Here is a 16,850-nt window from a genome sequence, read left to right as displayed (position 1 = left end):
AGAATTTAACAAAGGGGCTGTTTCTGGAAATGTGGATAGGATTGAGGGAAGCAATAATGAATAGTTACACAACCAGGGAGTAGCAGCAATGAGAAATCATTGCCACACTTAGACCCGAAGGGCAAAAGGAAATGATTTCACCTGAGCCTGAAGAAAGCTGGACTGTGGAAGAGAGCCACTCAACAGGAGCTGTGGCCATAGACGAGCTCAGCCCTTGCTGGAACCATAGTGCTGAGGTACAGAAGGAGCCAGGGAGAAGAATTACCTCAACCTGTCTCTCTTTCTGCCTTTTGATCTCTTGATGCTGCCTCCCATTTGTCAAATCCAACTGGGCTCAGAGGTCAAGAGGGTCTGGCTAATGCAGTTAGTAGAGATCAGCCTCCCAGAGCAAAGAACAGAGAAAAGATTGAATTGGATGATGAAGAACTGTGAATAATTAGCCCAAGATACCAATCTCTTTCCAAAGAGCTGCTGCAGGAGCAAAACAAACCTTTATGGAATCTCTGTTGATCTTAGCCTTTGCTATCTATGAAGTTACCTTTGGCCACTTCGTATGGCCAAAGATATAGGATGAGATGCTCCCAAGATATAGGAATTTAAAAAAAGTTTTATTATTCTTGATCTTATTTTACTACTGTTTAGTCCATGGGAAAGCTTCTTAGTGAGGTAGTAATAGAACCAGGATGGGAAATGACATTATCCAACTCTTAGCTTGCTGTTCAGTTCTCTACCTGAACTCCAGAACTTTCTCTGTTTTGCGTTTGTATAGTGATCCTGATTTACACAAATGCTGAAGGTTCACTTGATGCTGACTAAGGGTCTTCTGGCCTCTGAGTAGGCTGAGTGAGATGCCAATTATAGCGCAGTGCTCAGTAAAACTCCCGCCTCCTCAAGGCATAGGAAATGGGGTGGAGTGGTAATTTTAGACAGAACACTGGAGAATTGAGGGTGCACGTGGCAGGTTTGATCTTCATTTTTGGGTGAGCTTCATTGCCTTCCTATGGCTCATAAACTGTGTTACAATTGATAGCCACACTGAACGTGTTTTCTGTGCATCCTTAGATAAAAATAATGTTCGGTGCTACACAACATTTTCCCTGAGGTTTTGGTGTGGTAACTTCCTTTTTGTAAGTATTTTATTTAAATCCTGAGGCAAGACTGACTGCACTAAACTGTTTTCTTCAAGTATGGCAAGACTGCTAATTATCTTCCAATGCCTATTTGTTCTTTCCTCCTTTTAGTAATAGAAATCCCTCCACAGAATTTTAGAGACAAATTTAGTTTTCTTTAGAGCTAGATATGGCTATATGATTTCCTTACCATTGCAATATGAACCAAAAAAACATGTGCAACACATCTGCATCACTTTCCAAAGGGCTCATGTGCCCTCCACTTTCTTTTCCCATCCCAGAGCCAAGCTGCAGATGTGGCACTGGTGAGCCAGTGTTGAGCTGGGGGATGGATGATGTCATGGAAAACAGCCACCAGCCTAACTGGGATCCTCTCCTTACCTCTGGACTACTATGTGAGAAAAAATAAACTGCCTTCCTTGAGCCACTGCTTTTTTTGGATCTCTTTGTTACAGCAGTTTAGGCTAAACCTTAACTAATACATCAGGGCTCATTTGGAAGTAACATATGCCAACTGACTGTTTTGTGCAAATTTGTCTGAGAAGTTCTCCTGTAGTCTCTAACTTCTCATCTAAATAAACAGGTAACCAAACAAAATATTTTACTGAAAATCAAGTTTTTTCTTTGATTTTATATAATTAAATGGATAGCTGAAGAAAGAAATGAGCACATATTTTAATATATGTTTTTTAGTAGTATTATCTAGAATGGTCTTCTCCTTCACATGTTTTTCTTCCTATCCTTTTCTTAAATGACTGTTTGCCATGCTTACGGCTCCCACCAGATTGTGTGAAAGATACTACAGAGAAGAAAACACAACTTTGTCCTCCTCTTCTTTACAGTTTGCTCTCAATTATTACATGTGAACTGCCAATGTCAGGCAGTGTATTTTCTGATTTAGGAAAGAGGGTTGATTTACACACAGTTGATCTTCATTTTTTTTATTATTATTAACATTATGATAGATTACAACCTTGTGAGATTTCAGTTGTACATTTTTGTTAGTCATGTTGTGGGTACATCACCCTTTGTGCCCACCCCCACCCCCCCCCTTTCCCTGGTAACCACTGATCAGTTCTCCTTGTCTATATGTTAACTTCCACCTATGAGTGGAGTCATATAGAGTTCGTCTTTCTCTGTCTGGCTTATTTCGCTTAACATAATACCCTCTAGGTCCATCCATGTTGATGCGAATGGAACAATTTTGTCCTTTTTTATGGCTGAGTAGTATTCCATTGTGTATATATACCATATCTTCTTTATCCAATCATCAGTTTCTGGGCATTTAGGTTGGTTCCACGTCTTGGCTATTGTAAATAATGCTGCGATGAACATAGGGGTGCAAGGGACTCGTGGGATTGCTGATTTCAGGTTCTTAGGATAGATACCCAGTAGTGGGATGGCTGAGTCATAAGGTGTTTCTATTTTTAACTTTTTGAGAAATCTCCATACTGTTTTCCATAGTGGCTGCACTAGTTTGCATTCCCACAACAGTGTATGAGGGTTCCTTTTTCTCCACAACCTCTCCAACATTTGTCACTCTTGGTTTTGGATATTTTTGCCAATCTAATGGGTGTAAGGTGATATCGTAGTGTAGTTTTGATTTGCATTTCCCTGATGATTAGCGATGATGAACATCTTTTCATGTGTCTATTGGCCATACTTATATCTTCTTTGGAGAAATGTCTGTTCATGTCCTCTGCCCATTTTTTGATCGGGTTGTTTGTATTTTGGTGTTAAGCTGTGTGAGTTCTTTGTATATTATGGAGATTAACCCTTTGTCGGATAAGTGGCTTGTAAATATTTTTTCCCAATTAGTGGGCTGTTTTTTTGTTTCAATCCTGTTTTCCCTTGCCTTGAAGAAGCTCTTTAGTCTGATGAAGTCCAATTTGTTTATTCTTTCTATTGTTTTCCTCAACTCAGGAGTTATAGTATCCGAAAAGATTCTTTTGAAACTGATGTCAAAGAGTGTACTGCCTATGTTCTCTTCTAGAAGACTTATTGTTTCAGGCCTAATCTTTAGGTCTTTGATCCATTTTGAGTTTATTTTGGTGTGTGGTGAAAAAGAATGGTCAGTTTTCAATCTTTTGCATGTGGCTGTCCAGTTTTCCCAGCACCATTTGTTAAAGAGACTTTCTTTTCTCCAATGTAGGCCCTCTGCTCCTTTGTCGAAGATTAGCTGTCCATAGATGTGTGGTTTTATCTCTGGGCTTTCAATTTTGTTCCATTGATCTGTGCACCTGTTTTTGTACCAGTACCATGCTGTTTTGATCACTGTAGCTTTGTAGTATGTTTTGAAATCAGGGATTGTGATGCCTCAAGCTTTGTTTTTCTTACTCAGGATTGCTTTAGCAATTCGCGGTCTTTTGTTGCCCCATATGAATTGTAGGATTCTTTGTTCAATTTCTGTAAAGAATGTCCTTGGGATTCTAATTGGGATAGCGTTGAATCTGTAGATTGCTTCAGGTAGTATGGACATTTTAACTATGTTTATTCTTCCAATCCATGTGCATGGAATGTCTTTCCATCTCTTTATGTCGTTGTTAATTTCTTTCAAGAAAGTCTTGTAGTTTTCATTGTATAAATCTTTCACTTCCTTGGTTAAATTTATCCCAAGGTATTTTATTCTTTTTGTTGCGATTGTGAATGGGATTGAGTTCTTGAGTTCTTTTTCTGTTAGTTCATTGTTAGTGTATAGAAATGCTACTGATTTATGTATGTTGATTTTATACCCTGCTACTTTGCTGTAGTTGTTGATTGTTTCTAATAGTTTTTCTATGGATTCTTTGGGGTTTTCTATATATAAGATCATGTCATCTGCAAACAGCGAGAGTTTTACTTCTTCATTACCTATTTAGATTCCTTTTATTTCTTTTTCTGGCCTGATTGCTCTGGCCAAAACTTCCAGTACTATGTTGAATAGGAGTGGTGAAAGTGGGCACCCTTGTCTTGTTCCTGTCCTCAGAGGGATGGGTTTCAGTTTTTGTCCATTGAGTATGATGTTGGCTGTGGGTTTGTCATATATGGCCTTTATTATGTTGAGGTACTTTCCTTCTATACCCATTTTATTGAGGGTTTTTATCATAAATGGATGTTGGATCTTGTCGAATGCTTTCTCTGTGTCTATTGAGATGATCATGTGGTTTTTGTTTCTCATTTTGTTAATGCAGTGTATCACATTGATTGACTTGTGGATGTTGAACCACCCCTGTGTCCCTGGTATAAATCCCACTTGATCATGGTGTATAATCTTTTTGATGTATTGCTGTTTTCGGTTTGCCAGAATTTTGTTGAGGATTTTTGCATCTATGTTCATCAGTGATATCGGCCTGTAGTTCTCCTTCTTCGTGTTGTCCTTGTCAGGTTTGGGGATCAGAGTGAGGTTGGCTTCATAGAATGTGTTAGGGATTACTCCATCTTCCTCAATTTTCTGGAATAGTTTGAGAAGGATAGGTATTAAATCTTCTTTGAATGTTTGGTAGAATTCTCCAGAGAAGCCGTCTGGCCTGGACTCTTATTTTTGGGGAGGTTTTTGATCACTGTTTCTATTTCTTTACTTGTGATTGGCCTATTCAGATTCTCCATTTCTTCCTGATTCAGTTTGGGGAGGTTGTAGGAGTCTAGGAATTTGTCCATTTCTTCTTGGTTGTTCAATTTGTTGGCATATAGTTTTTCATAGTATTCTCTTATGATCCCTTGTATTTCATTGGTATCTGTTGTGATTTCTCCTCTCTCGTTCCTAATTTTATTTATTTGAGATTTCTCTCTTCTTTTCTTGGTGAGTCTGGCTAAGGGTTTGTCAATTTTGTTAATTTTTTCGAAGAACCAACTCTTCGTTTTGTTGATCCTTTCTACTGTCTTTTTTGTTTCAATATCGTTTATTTCTGCTCTGATTTTTATTATTTCCCTCCTTCTACTGACTCTGGGCTTTGTTTGTTCTTCTTTTTCTAATTCTGTTAGGTGTTGTTTGAGGTTGCTTATGTGAGCTTTTTCTTGTTTAGTGAGGTGAGCCTGTATTGCAATGAATTTCCCTCTTAGGACTGCTTTTGCTGCATCCCAAATGATTTGGTATGTTGTATTCTCATTTTCATTTGTCTCCAAGTAAAATTTGATTTCTTCTTTAATTTCTTCAATAATCCATTGTTTGTTCAGAAGCGTGTTGTTTAGTCTTCACATTTTTGCACCTTTCTCTTCTTTATTCTTGTAGTTGATTTCTAGTTTCATAGCATTATGATCAGAAAAGATCCTTGATATTATTTCAACTCTCTTCTATTTATTGCTGCTTGCTTTGTTTCCCAAAATATGGTCTATCCTTGAGAATGTTCCATGCGCACTTGAGAAGAATGTGTAGCCTGCTGTTTTTGGATGAAGTGTTCTATATATATCTATTAAGTCCATCTGGTCTAATTTTTCATTTAATGCTATAATTTCCTTGTTGATTTTCTGTCTGGATGTTCTGTCCATTGGTGTTAATGGTGTGTTGAGGTCCCCTACTATTATTGTATTGTTGTTGATGTCTTCTTTTAGTTCTGTTAAGAGTTGCTTTACAAATTTTGGTGCTCCTGTGTTGGGTGCATATATATTTATAAGTGTTATGTCTTGTTGGTGGAGAGTCCCTTTTATCATTATATACTGTCCCTCTTTGTCTTTCTTTATCTGTTTTGCTTTGAAGTCTACTTTGTCTGATATTAGTATAGCGACACCTGCTTTCTTTTGTTCATTATTAGCTTGGAGTATTGTCCTCCATCCCTTCACTCTGAGCCTGTGTTTGTCTTTGGGGCTGAGGTGTGTTTCCTGGAGGCAGCATATTGTTGGGTCTTGTTCTTTGATCCATCCTGCCACTCTGTGTCTTTTGATTGGAGAGTTCAATCCTTTTGCATTTAGAGTGATTATTGAAATGTGGGGGCCTACCACTGCCGTTTTATGTCTTGTTTTCCGGTTTTCTTCAATTTCCTTTGTTTCTCATCCCATGGTTTAATCTGTTCTGATGGAGAGCTGCTACACTGTTGTCCTTCTACTGTTCTCCTTTGCTCTTGGTTTTGTAGCCCCTTTCCTTTCTTTGATTTTTCAGGAATGAGGGTTTTCCTGAGCATTTCCTGAAGAGGAGGTTTTGTGGCAATGAACTCCCTTAATTTTTTTTTTTTTCTGGGAAAGTTTTTATTTCTCCATCGTATTTGAAGGATATTTTTGCTGGGTAGAGAATTCTCAGCTGTAGGTTTTTGTCCTTCAGATTTTTGAATATATCATTCCACTCTCTTCTAGCCTGTAAATTTTCTGCTGAGAAATCTGCTGATAGCCTGATGGGGGTTCCTTTGTAGTTTAATTTCTTCTGCCTGGCTGCCCTTAGTATTTTCTCCTTGTCGTTGACTTTTGCTAGCTTCACTACTATATGCTGTGGGGTTGGTCTTCTTGCATTGATAACGTTTGGAGATCTATTGGCTTCTGTCACATGAAGTTCCATCTCTCTCCCCAGGTTTGGGAAGTTCTCAGCCATTATTTCTTTGAATAGGCTTTCTGCCCCCTCTCCCTCTCTTCTCCCTCTGGTATACCTATACTCCTTACGTTGCATCTCCTAATTGCGTCTGATAATTCTTGGAGAGTTTCTTCATTTCTTTTTAGTCTTACTTCTCTCTCCTCCTCTGCCTGCAGCATTTCTATATTCCTATATTCCAAATTGCTAATTCTTTCCTCCATATTATCAGCCCTACGGTTCAGTGCGTCTAGATTTTTCTTAATCTCCTCTATTGTGTGCTTCATTTCCAGTATTTCTGTTTGGTTCTTCTTTACAGTATCAAACTCTTTTGTGACATAGCTCCTGAAATCATTGAGTTGTCTATCTGAATTCTCTTTTAACTCATTGAGTTTTTTAATGATGGCTGTTTTGAAGTCATCGTCATTTAGGTTATATATTTCATTTTCTTTGGGATTGTTTTCTGTGTATTTGTTATTTTCCTTCTGTTCTGGAGATTTAATATATTTTTTCATATTGCTTGATGTTGTAGATTTGTGCCTCCGCATAGCGATAGAGTTTAGTTACTGCTTCCACTTGTTTCTACTGGTGTGGTGGGGGAGCAGCTGTTTATACTGCACCAACCAGGAACCCTATCAGCTGTTGCTAACTGGGCCTGGGCCCCGCCTTGTAGTCACAGTGGTCCTGTGGGTTCCCTCTTCAGCTGTAGGGGCCGTCACAGGGGGGCTTCAGGCTGCTGGTGCCTACTGTTGCAGACCACCTAGACGTGCTCCCTCCTTAGGTTCTGCAGCAGTGTTATGGGCTTTTCCAGCGGCCAGGGGCAGGACCACTTATATTTGCAGCTCCGTCACTGTTGGCGCTCACAAAATCTCACTTGTCCACTATGGGTCACAGCAGAGCTATTGGCATCTTCTGCAGTCTGTGGTTAGCTCACCTAGCTATGCTACTTTTGTCCCAGGGTCTTCCAGCCTTGTGGCTGTCAGATGGATGCTCTCTACTAGTGCTGTGCAGAGGCTTTCATGAGGCTGCTGTGAGACTGTAGGGTTTCCCCCTGGGCTACGGAGCCAGGCCGCTGGAACTCCACCCAGCCCCAGTCCTCTCCCCAAGGATGTCAGGGAGCCCCTTGCCTGTCTGGGGGATAGCCGGAGACCTTGAGTTCAGTGGCAGCTGGCCGGCTGCTGCCCTGCCTGGTATTCTCCTCTCCAGGACCCTCCCGGTGTTGTGGATGCTGGGTGGGGCCTCTCCGCTAATGGCAGGTAGAGACTTTGCCTGCTGCCAGGGCAGAACTCTGGAGTATCCCCCCCAGGTCACGGAGCTGGCTGCTGGAGCTCCACCCAGCCCCAGTCCCCTCCCAGGAGATCTCTGTTAGCCCTGAGCCCCAAGCCACGATAGCCACAGTCAGTGGGTCCGGTGGCAGCACCTGGTGGGCCGCCGCCCCGTTTGGGGTTCTCTCCAGGACCCTCCCGGTGTTGTGGATGCTGGGAGGGGCCTCTCCGCTAATGGCAGGTAGAGACTCTGCCTGCTGCCCAGGTGGAGCTCCGGAGCTTCCCCCCTGGGCCGCAGAGCCGGCCGCTGGAGCTCCACCCAGCCCCAGTCCTCTCCCAGGAGATCTCTGGTAGTCCCGAGCCCTGCCCGGCAGTTGGTGGGGCCAGCAGCGGCAGCTGGTGGGCCACCGTGCCATTTGGGATTCTCTCCGGGACCCTCCCGGCGTTGTGTATGCTAGGCGGGGCCTCCCCGCTAATGGCGGGTAGGGGTTTTCCCCGCAGACTCAGGTGTGTAACTCTGGAGCTTCCCTCTGGGCTTAGGTGTAATTGCGGGGGGCTTAGGTAGGGCTCTGGTCACCTGTTTCCACTGTCGCTCCTCTGGTGTGCGCTCCCTCCTGCCCTAGGTGTGTGTCGATGTTCTGGGGGCATCCGCTGGAAGAATGGATGTTTTTGATGAAGGATCAAGAACAATTGAGAGAGAAGAAGCAATAATTCAAAACATAAGTGTAAAAAATTTCTTAAACTGAAAAACTGATTAAAAATCTCAGAAAAACTCATGACATTCTAATAAAAAGATTCAATGAAAGAGGCTTGCTCTTAAACACATCCTAGCCATAATTTTTGAATTGTGAGGATAAGAAAAAAATTCTATATATATCCTGACGTAAATGTAACAGAATTCTAAATAGGACTTTTTCTATAGTGTGTTAGTTTGGGTCTTCCAAGAAGCAGACTCCAAGATGGGGTTAGATGTGAAAAGAATTTACTGCGGAAAATGATTGTGAGAGGAAAGGGGCAAGGGGCCAGAGGAGGTGGGGAGAGCCTTCAGACTGTGATGCTGGTCAGACTTCCATGTAGGAGGAAGGGAAGAGAGGAGTGCTAGACAAGAAGAGTCTCAGATTGCAGTGCAGTGTTAAAGTTTCTAGCAGGCCAGTGGGAGGTCTTCCAGCCAAAGCCACTCATCAGCCAACTCCTTCATAAGACCTTCATTAAAAAGCCTGCTAGGCTCAGTCATTCATTGGCGGGGAGCAGCCCAGGGAATACAGGATGCATAGCCTCAGTGTGAACACAGTGGTGGACTCAGAGCAGCAGCTGGGGCTGTCAGTCAGTTGCACTCCCTGCTGCAGGGGATCTGAATGATAATATTTTCATGACCACCACATGCAGTCAGCCAAAACCTGAAAACTGAGGACCACAGATGATAGGTATTATCACACTCTAAAAGTTTACAGATGCACGTAAGCAGGACTTGGTAAAGGACAACAAAAGTAGTCTAGAGACTGCTGCTCCAAGCAGGCTCCAGAAGAGAAGGCTACAGTTTGGAATTTCAAAAGAAAATATTTGAAACGAAATTCTTCTCTTCCTGGAAGGCTCCTACTCTCTTTTCAGCTGTCTCTATCCTGCTTTAATATCAGAAGAGGTATTTACAACATACATATCCAACAAAGGACTCATATCTAGACAATATACAAGTCAATGAGAAAAAGACAACCAGTAGAAAAATGTGCAAAACCCTTGAATAAGCACTTCACAAATGTGGAATACCAAAGACCTAATGATTATCTGAAAAAGTCCTTAGACTTATTGTCAATTAAGGAAGTGAAAATTAAAAACACACACACCAAAATGGCTGAAACTTAAAAGATTGATAATATCGAGTATTGGCAAAGTTATGGAGCAGTGGGAATTCTTATACACAGCTGTAGGAGTGTAAATTGGTACTACTAATAGCTTTGCATCGTCTACCTAAGTTGAAAGTACACACATATTCTATGGTTTAATAATTTCATTCCTAGATATATATTGAACGAAAATGTATACCAGAAAACATACAAGAGTATTTATAGCAGCACTTTTCATAATGGCCACACATTAAGAACAACAACAAAATGTATAATAGCCACGCATTAAAAACAATTCAAATATCCATCAACAGTAAAATAAATCATGGAATATGCATACAATGGAATACTGTATATTGGTAAGAATAAATAAAAAGTTAAATGCAATGTCATGCGTGAATCTTACAAAAATAACATTGAGCTAAAAACCCAGACATCATAGAGAACATATTAAGGTTCCTTTTTATATGAAGTTCGAAAATAGGAAAAACTGGGGGCCGGGCTGGTGGTGCAGCAGTTAAGTTCACACTGTCCGCTTCAGTGGCCCAGTGTTCTCCAGTTCGGATCAGAGAGCAGACCTTTGCACCACTTGTCAAACCATGCTGTGGTAGGCGTCGCATATATGAAGTAGAGGAAGACGGGCACGGATGTTAGCTCAGGGCCAGCCTTCCTCAGCAAAAAGAGGAGGATTAATCCTGGGCGCGGACATGGCACTGGTCATCAAGCCACGCTGAGGCGGCGTCCCACATGCCACAACTAGAAGGACTCACAACTAAGAATATACAACTTTGTACCGGGGGGCTTTGGAGAGAAAAAGGGAAAAAATAAAATAAAAGAGGAGGATTGGCAGCAGATGTTAGCTCAGGGCTAATCTTCCTCAAAAATAAAAGAAAAGAAAAAACTGATATATAAGGATTAGGGTCGCACATATAGGTGGTAAGATAAAGAAAAATGAAGGAAATGAATATCATAAAACTAGAGGATGGTAGTTTTGGGGGGAAGGAAGTTTATTATTAGAAGGGGATTGTAGATTCTGGGGGTGCTGGTAATGTTTTCTTTCTTTTTTCTTATTTCTTCTAGTCTTGTACTCCAACATAATATTCATTTTTCAAAAGGATTCATATTTTTCTCTTAACAGTTCGGTTGTTAAATTTCCAAAGCAACAGGTACAATTATAAACAAACATTCACAGACTAAACATCCAGAGTGACAATAACTTTTAAGCTAATATTGTCTGCATATTCCTGAGTTTTAATAAGTAATAGCTCTTGATCACTGTACATAATGAAATCTTACTATTGTGCTTAGGTTTACGGTATTTTTTTTAATTGTGGTGAGATATACATAACAAGTATCATTTTAACCATTTGTAAGTGTATAATTTAGTGGCATTAAATACAGTCAGACTGTTGTGTGACCATCACCACTGTCTATACCTAAAACTTTTTCAGCCCCAACAAAAATTTTGTACCCGTTAAACAATAACTCTTCCCTCCCCCTCACTCCAGCACCTGGTAACCTCTAATCTACTTTCTGTGTCTGTATTTACCTCTTCTAGGTACCTCATATAACTCATATCATCATATAACCTTCTGTGTGTGGCTTATTTCACTAAGCATAATGTTTTCATGGTCCATCCTTGTTGTAGCATATATCAAAATTTCAGTCCTTTTTGTGGCTGAATAATATGCCATTGTATGTATATACCACATTTTATTTATACATTCATCGGGTGATAGACATTTGTGTTGTTTCCACCTTTTGGCTATTGTGAATAATGTCGCTATGAACATTTGTATACAAATGTCCTTTTGATTCCCTGTTTTCAATTCTTACGGATATACACCTAGGAGTGGAATTTACTTGGTCATGCGGTAGTTCTGTTTGTCTTTGAGAAACTGCCAAACTGTTTTCCACAGAGGCTGCACCATTTTACATTCCCACCAGCAGTTCATAAATGTTCCAATTTTTCCACATCCTCTCAACATGTTATTTTCCATGTTTTTTATTATAGCCATCCTAATAGGAAGGGAGTGGTATCTAATTGTGGTTTTGATTTGCATTTCCCTAATGACTAACAATGCTAGGCATCTTTTTATGTGCTTATTGGCCATTTGTCTGTCTTCTTTGGAGAAATGTCTACTTAAGCCATTTTTGAATTAGGTTGTTTTTCATTGTTATTGAGTCATAGGAGTTCTTTATGTATTCTGGAACTTAATCCCTTATTAGACATATAATCTACAAATATTCTAATTTTGCATGTTGTCTTTTTGCTTTCTTGATAGTATCTTTTGATGCACAAAAATACTTAATTTTGGTGGAGTCCAATTTATTTTTCTTTTGTTTCCTATGCTTTTGATGTCATATCCAGGAAGTCATTGCCGAATCCGGTGTCATTAAGACATTCTCCAGTGTTTTCTTCTACAAGTTTTATATTTTTAGCCTTATGTTTAGGTCTTTGATCCACTTTGAGTTTACTTTTGTATATGGTGTAAGGTAAGGCTCCAATTTCATTCTTTTGCACATGATTATCCAGATTATTGGCACCATTTGTTGAAAAAACAGTCCTTTCCCCATTGAATAGTCTTGGCACTCTTGTTGAAAATCAATTGGAAATATATGAGGGTTTATTTCTGGGTTCTCTATTCTATTTTATTGATATATATTACTATCCTTATGCCAGTACCACACTGTTTTCATTACTTTAGCTTTGCAGTAAGTTTCAGAGTCAAGAAGTGTGAATCCACCAACTTTTTCTTTTTCAAGATTATTTTGGCTATTTGGGTCCATTTTCAATTTCATATGAATTCGAGGACTGGCTTTTCCATTTTTGTGAGTTTTGATGGAGATTATGTTGAATCTGTTTATCACTTTGGGTGGCATTGACATCTTAACACTGTTAGGTCTTCCTATTCATGAACATGTGCTGTCTTTCCATTTATGTAGATCTTTAATTTCTTTCAGCAATGTTTTGTAGTTTTCAGCATACAAATCTTTCACCTCATTGGTTAGATTTATTCTTAAGTATTTAATTCTTTTAGGTACTATTGTAAATGGAATTGCTTTCCTAATTTCATTTTCAGATTATTCATTGCTGGTGTATAGAAACACAACTGATTTTTGTATGTTGACGTTGCATCCTGCAACTTTGCTGAACTCATTTTTTAGCTGTAATAGCTTTCTTGTGAATTCTTTGGGATTTTCTATAAATAGTATCATGTTTTCTGCAATATAAATAGTTTTATCTCTTCCTTTCCAATTTAGATTACTTTTATTTATTTTTTTCTTGTCTAATAGCTCTGGCTAGAACTTCCAGTACAATGTTCAATAACAGTGACATTAGCAAGCATCCTTGTCTTGTTCCTGATCTCAGGGGGAAGTCAGTCTTTCCCCATTGAATATGATGTTAGCTGTGAATTTTTCATAAATACTCTTTATTATGTTGAGGAATCTTTACCTTTATTCTTATTTTTCTGACAGTTTTTATCATAAAAGTTTGGTGGATTCTGTCAAATGCCTTATCTGCATCGAGATGATCATGCTATTTTGTCCTTCTGTTCTATTAACGTGTTGTATTACGTCAATGGATTTTCTTATGTTGAACCACCTTTGCATTCTTGGGTTAAGACCCACGTGGTCACGAGGAATAAAACTTTTAATACTCTGTTGAGTTTTATTTGCTAATATTTTGCTTAGGATTTTGCATCTATACTCATAAAGATATTGGTCTGTAATTTTCTTGTGATGTCTTTATCTGGTATTGATATCAAAGTAATGTTATCATAAAGTGTTTCCTCCTCTTCAATTTTTTGGGAGAGTTAAGAAAGATTGTTTTTAATTCTTTTTTAAATATTTGGTAGAATTCGCTAGGGAAGCCATCTGGTCCAGGACTTTTGTTTTGGGAGAGGTTTTTCATTACTTATTCAATCTCTATTTTCTATTTCTTGTTGAGTCAGTTTAAGTAATTTGTGTGTTTCAGAGAATTTCTCTTGTGGGTTAATTAATTTGGTAGCATATAATTGTTTATACCATCCTGTTATAGTCCTTTTTATCTTATCTATAATCCTTTCATTTGGAGTAATGTTCCCACTTTTATTTTTCTGGTCAGTCTAGCTAAAGGGTTGTCAATTTTGCTGATCTTTTCCAAGAACCAACTTTCGGTTTCATTGATTTTCTCTATTGTTTTCCACTCTCTATTTTGCTTATCTCTACTCTAATGTTTTTTATTTCCTATCTTTGAGTTTATTTTGCTCTTTTCTTCAAATTCTTTAAGGTGTAATATTAGGTTATTGATTTTAGATCTTTCTTCTTTTTTAATGTAGGCACTTATAGCTACAAATTTTCCTTTGAGCATTGCTTTCACTGTATCCTGTAAGTTTTGGTATGCTGTGTTTTTGTTTTGATTTGATGCTAAGTATTTTCTAATTTCTCTTGTGATTTATTTTTTGACCCATTTGTTGTTTATGTTGTTAATTTCCAAATATTTGTGAATTTTTCAGTATTCCTTCTGTTACTGATTTCTAACTTCATCCCCCTGTGTTCAGAAAAGAGGTTTTGTATAATATCTATCTTTTAAACCAACGAGACTTGTTTTCTGGTCTAATATATGGTCTATGTATGGCGAAGTCTCAGCTATGCTTGAGACGAATGTGTATTCTGCTGTTGTTTGGGTGGAGTGTTGTGTATATCTGTAAGGCCTAGTTGGTTTATTGTGTTCAGTCTTCTGTTTCCTTACTTATCATCTGTCTGGTTGACTTATCCATTATTGAAAGTGGGCTACTGAAGTCTCAAACTATTATTGTAGTACTGTCTAATTCTCCCTTCAATTCTGTCAAATTTTTGCTTCACATAATTTAAGGTTATGTTATAGATGTGTAAATATTTATAATTATTATATCTTCTTCCTGTATTGAAACTTTTACTAATATAGAATATCCATCTTTGTCTCTTGTAAACTTTTTGGTTTAAAGTTTATTTTATTTGATATTAGTATAGCCACCTCAGCTTTCTTTTGATTACCATTTGCATGGAATATCTTTTTGCCTCCTTTCACTTTCAAGCTGTATTGTTGGATCTAAAGTGAGTCCCTTGCAAACAGCAAATAGTTAAGTCATGTTTTTTAAAAAAATCCATTCCACCAGTTTCTCTCTTTTCATTGGCGAGTTTAATTCATTTACATTTAAAGTAAGTACTTATAAAGAGGGATTTACTTCTGACACTTTGCTATTTGTTTTCTATATGCTATATAATTTTTTTCACTTCCCCCATTACTGCCTTCTTTTGTGTTTAGTTGATTTTTGTATGGAACATTTTGAGTCCTTTCTTTTTTTTTTCAAGATTGGCACCTGAGCTAACACCTGCCTCCAATCTTCTGTTTTTTCTTCTTCTCCCTGAAGCCCCCCAGTACATAGTTGTAAATTCTAGTTGTAGGTCCTTCTGGCTCTGCTATGTGGGATGGTGCCTCAGCATGACCTGACAAGTGGTGCTAGGTTTGCGCGTAGGATCCAAACTGGTGAAACCCTGGGCTGCTGAAGTGGAGCACACAAACTTAACCCCTTGGCCATGAGGCCAGCCCCTTGAGTCCTTTCTTATTTCTTTATGTGTATTATCTATAGCTATATTCTTTGTGGTTTCCATGGGGATTACGTTTAACATTCTAAAGTTATAACAATCTAATTTGAATTCATATCAACTTAACTTCAATAACATACAAAGTCTCTGTTCCTATACAGCTTGATATCCCCCCTTCCTATTATTGATATCACAGATTACATCTTCATTCACTGTGTGCCCAATAACTTAAATTAATAATTATTTTTTATACATTTGTGTTTAAATCACATAGAAAATCAAAAGTGGAGTTATAAACCACAATTACAATAATACTAGCTTTTATAATTGCCCATGTTTTTACCTTTACCAGAGATCTTTATTTCTTTATATGGCCTTAAGTTACTGCTTAGTGTCCTTTCATTTTAACCTGGACTCCCGTTAGCATTTCTTGCAGGGCAGATCTAGTGGTAACAAAGTCCCTCAGCTTTTCTTTATCTGGGAATTTCTTATTTCTCCCTCATTTTTGAAGGACAGTTTTGCTGCATATAGAATTATCAGCTGACAGTTTTTTTCTTTCAGCATTTTGACTATATCAATACACTGCCTTCTAGTCTCCAAGGTTTCTGATGAGAAGTCAGCTGCTAGTCTTATTGGGAATCCCTTGTATGTGACAAATCACTTCTCTCGCTGCTTGCAAGGTTCTCTCTCTGTCCTTGGCTCTTCATAGTTTGATTATAATGTGTCTTGATGTGTATTTCATTGAGTTTATCCTACTTGAAATTTGTTGAGCTTGTTAGACTTGTAGATTTATATCTTGCAAAAGATTTGGGAAATTTTTGAACATTATTTATTCAAATAATCTCTCTACCCCTTTCTCTCTCTTCCCTTTCTAAGACTCCCACAATCTGTGTGTTGGTCTGTTGATGGTATCCCACAGGTCTCGTAGGCCCTGTTTATTTTTCTTCATTCATTTTTGTTTTCTTTCTTCTACTCAGCGTGGATAATCTCATTTGACCTATCTTCAACTTCATTGATTCTTTCTTCTTCCTGATTAAAAACTGCTGTTGAGACCCTATAGTGAATTTTTTATTTCAGTTATTGTACTTTTAACTCCAAAATTTCTATTTGGTTCTTTTTTTAGAATTCCCGTCTCTCTATTGATATTCTCTATTTGATGAAATATCATTCCCATACTTTCCTTTGGTTATTTAGACATGATTTCCTTTGTGTTTTTTAAAAACATACTTAAAGTGGCTAATTTCAACTCTTTGTCTAGTAAGCCCAATGTCTGAAAGTCCTCAGGGACATTTTCTGTTGACTATTTTTTTCCCTGTGTATGGGCATATTTTCTTGTTTCTTTGGATGTCTCATAAATTTTTTGTTGGAAACATGACATTTTAAATAAAGGGAAGAGAGAGAAAGGGGTAGAGAGATTATTTGAATAAATAATGTTCAAAAATTTCCCAAATCTTTTGCAAGATATAAATCTACAAGTCTAACAAGCTCAACAAATTTCAAGTAGGATAAACTCAATGAAATCCACAAGACACATTATAATCAAACTATGAAGAGCCAAGGACAGAGAGAGAAA

This window comes from Equus quagga, chromosome 7 (genome assembly GCF_021613505.1).
Source record: "Equus quagga isolate Etosha38 chromosome 7, UCLA_HA_Equagga_1.0, whole genome shotgun sequence".
Classification (NCBI taxonomy): domain Eukaryota; kingdom Metazoa; phylum Chordata; class Mammalia; order Perissodactyla; family Equidae; genus Equus; species Equus quagga.
This window is presented reverse-complemented; position numbering follows the sequence as displayed.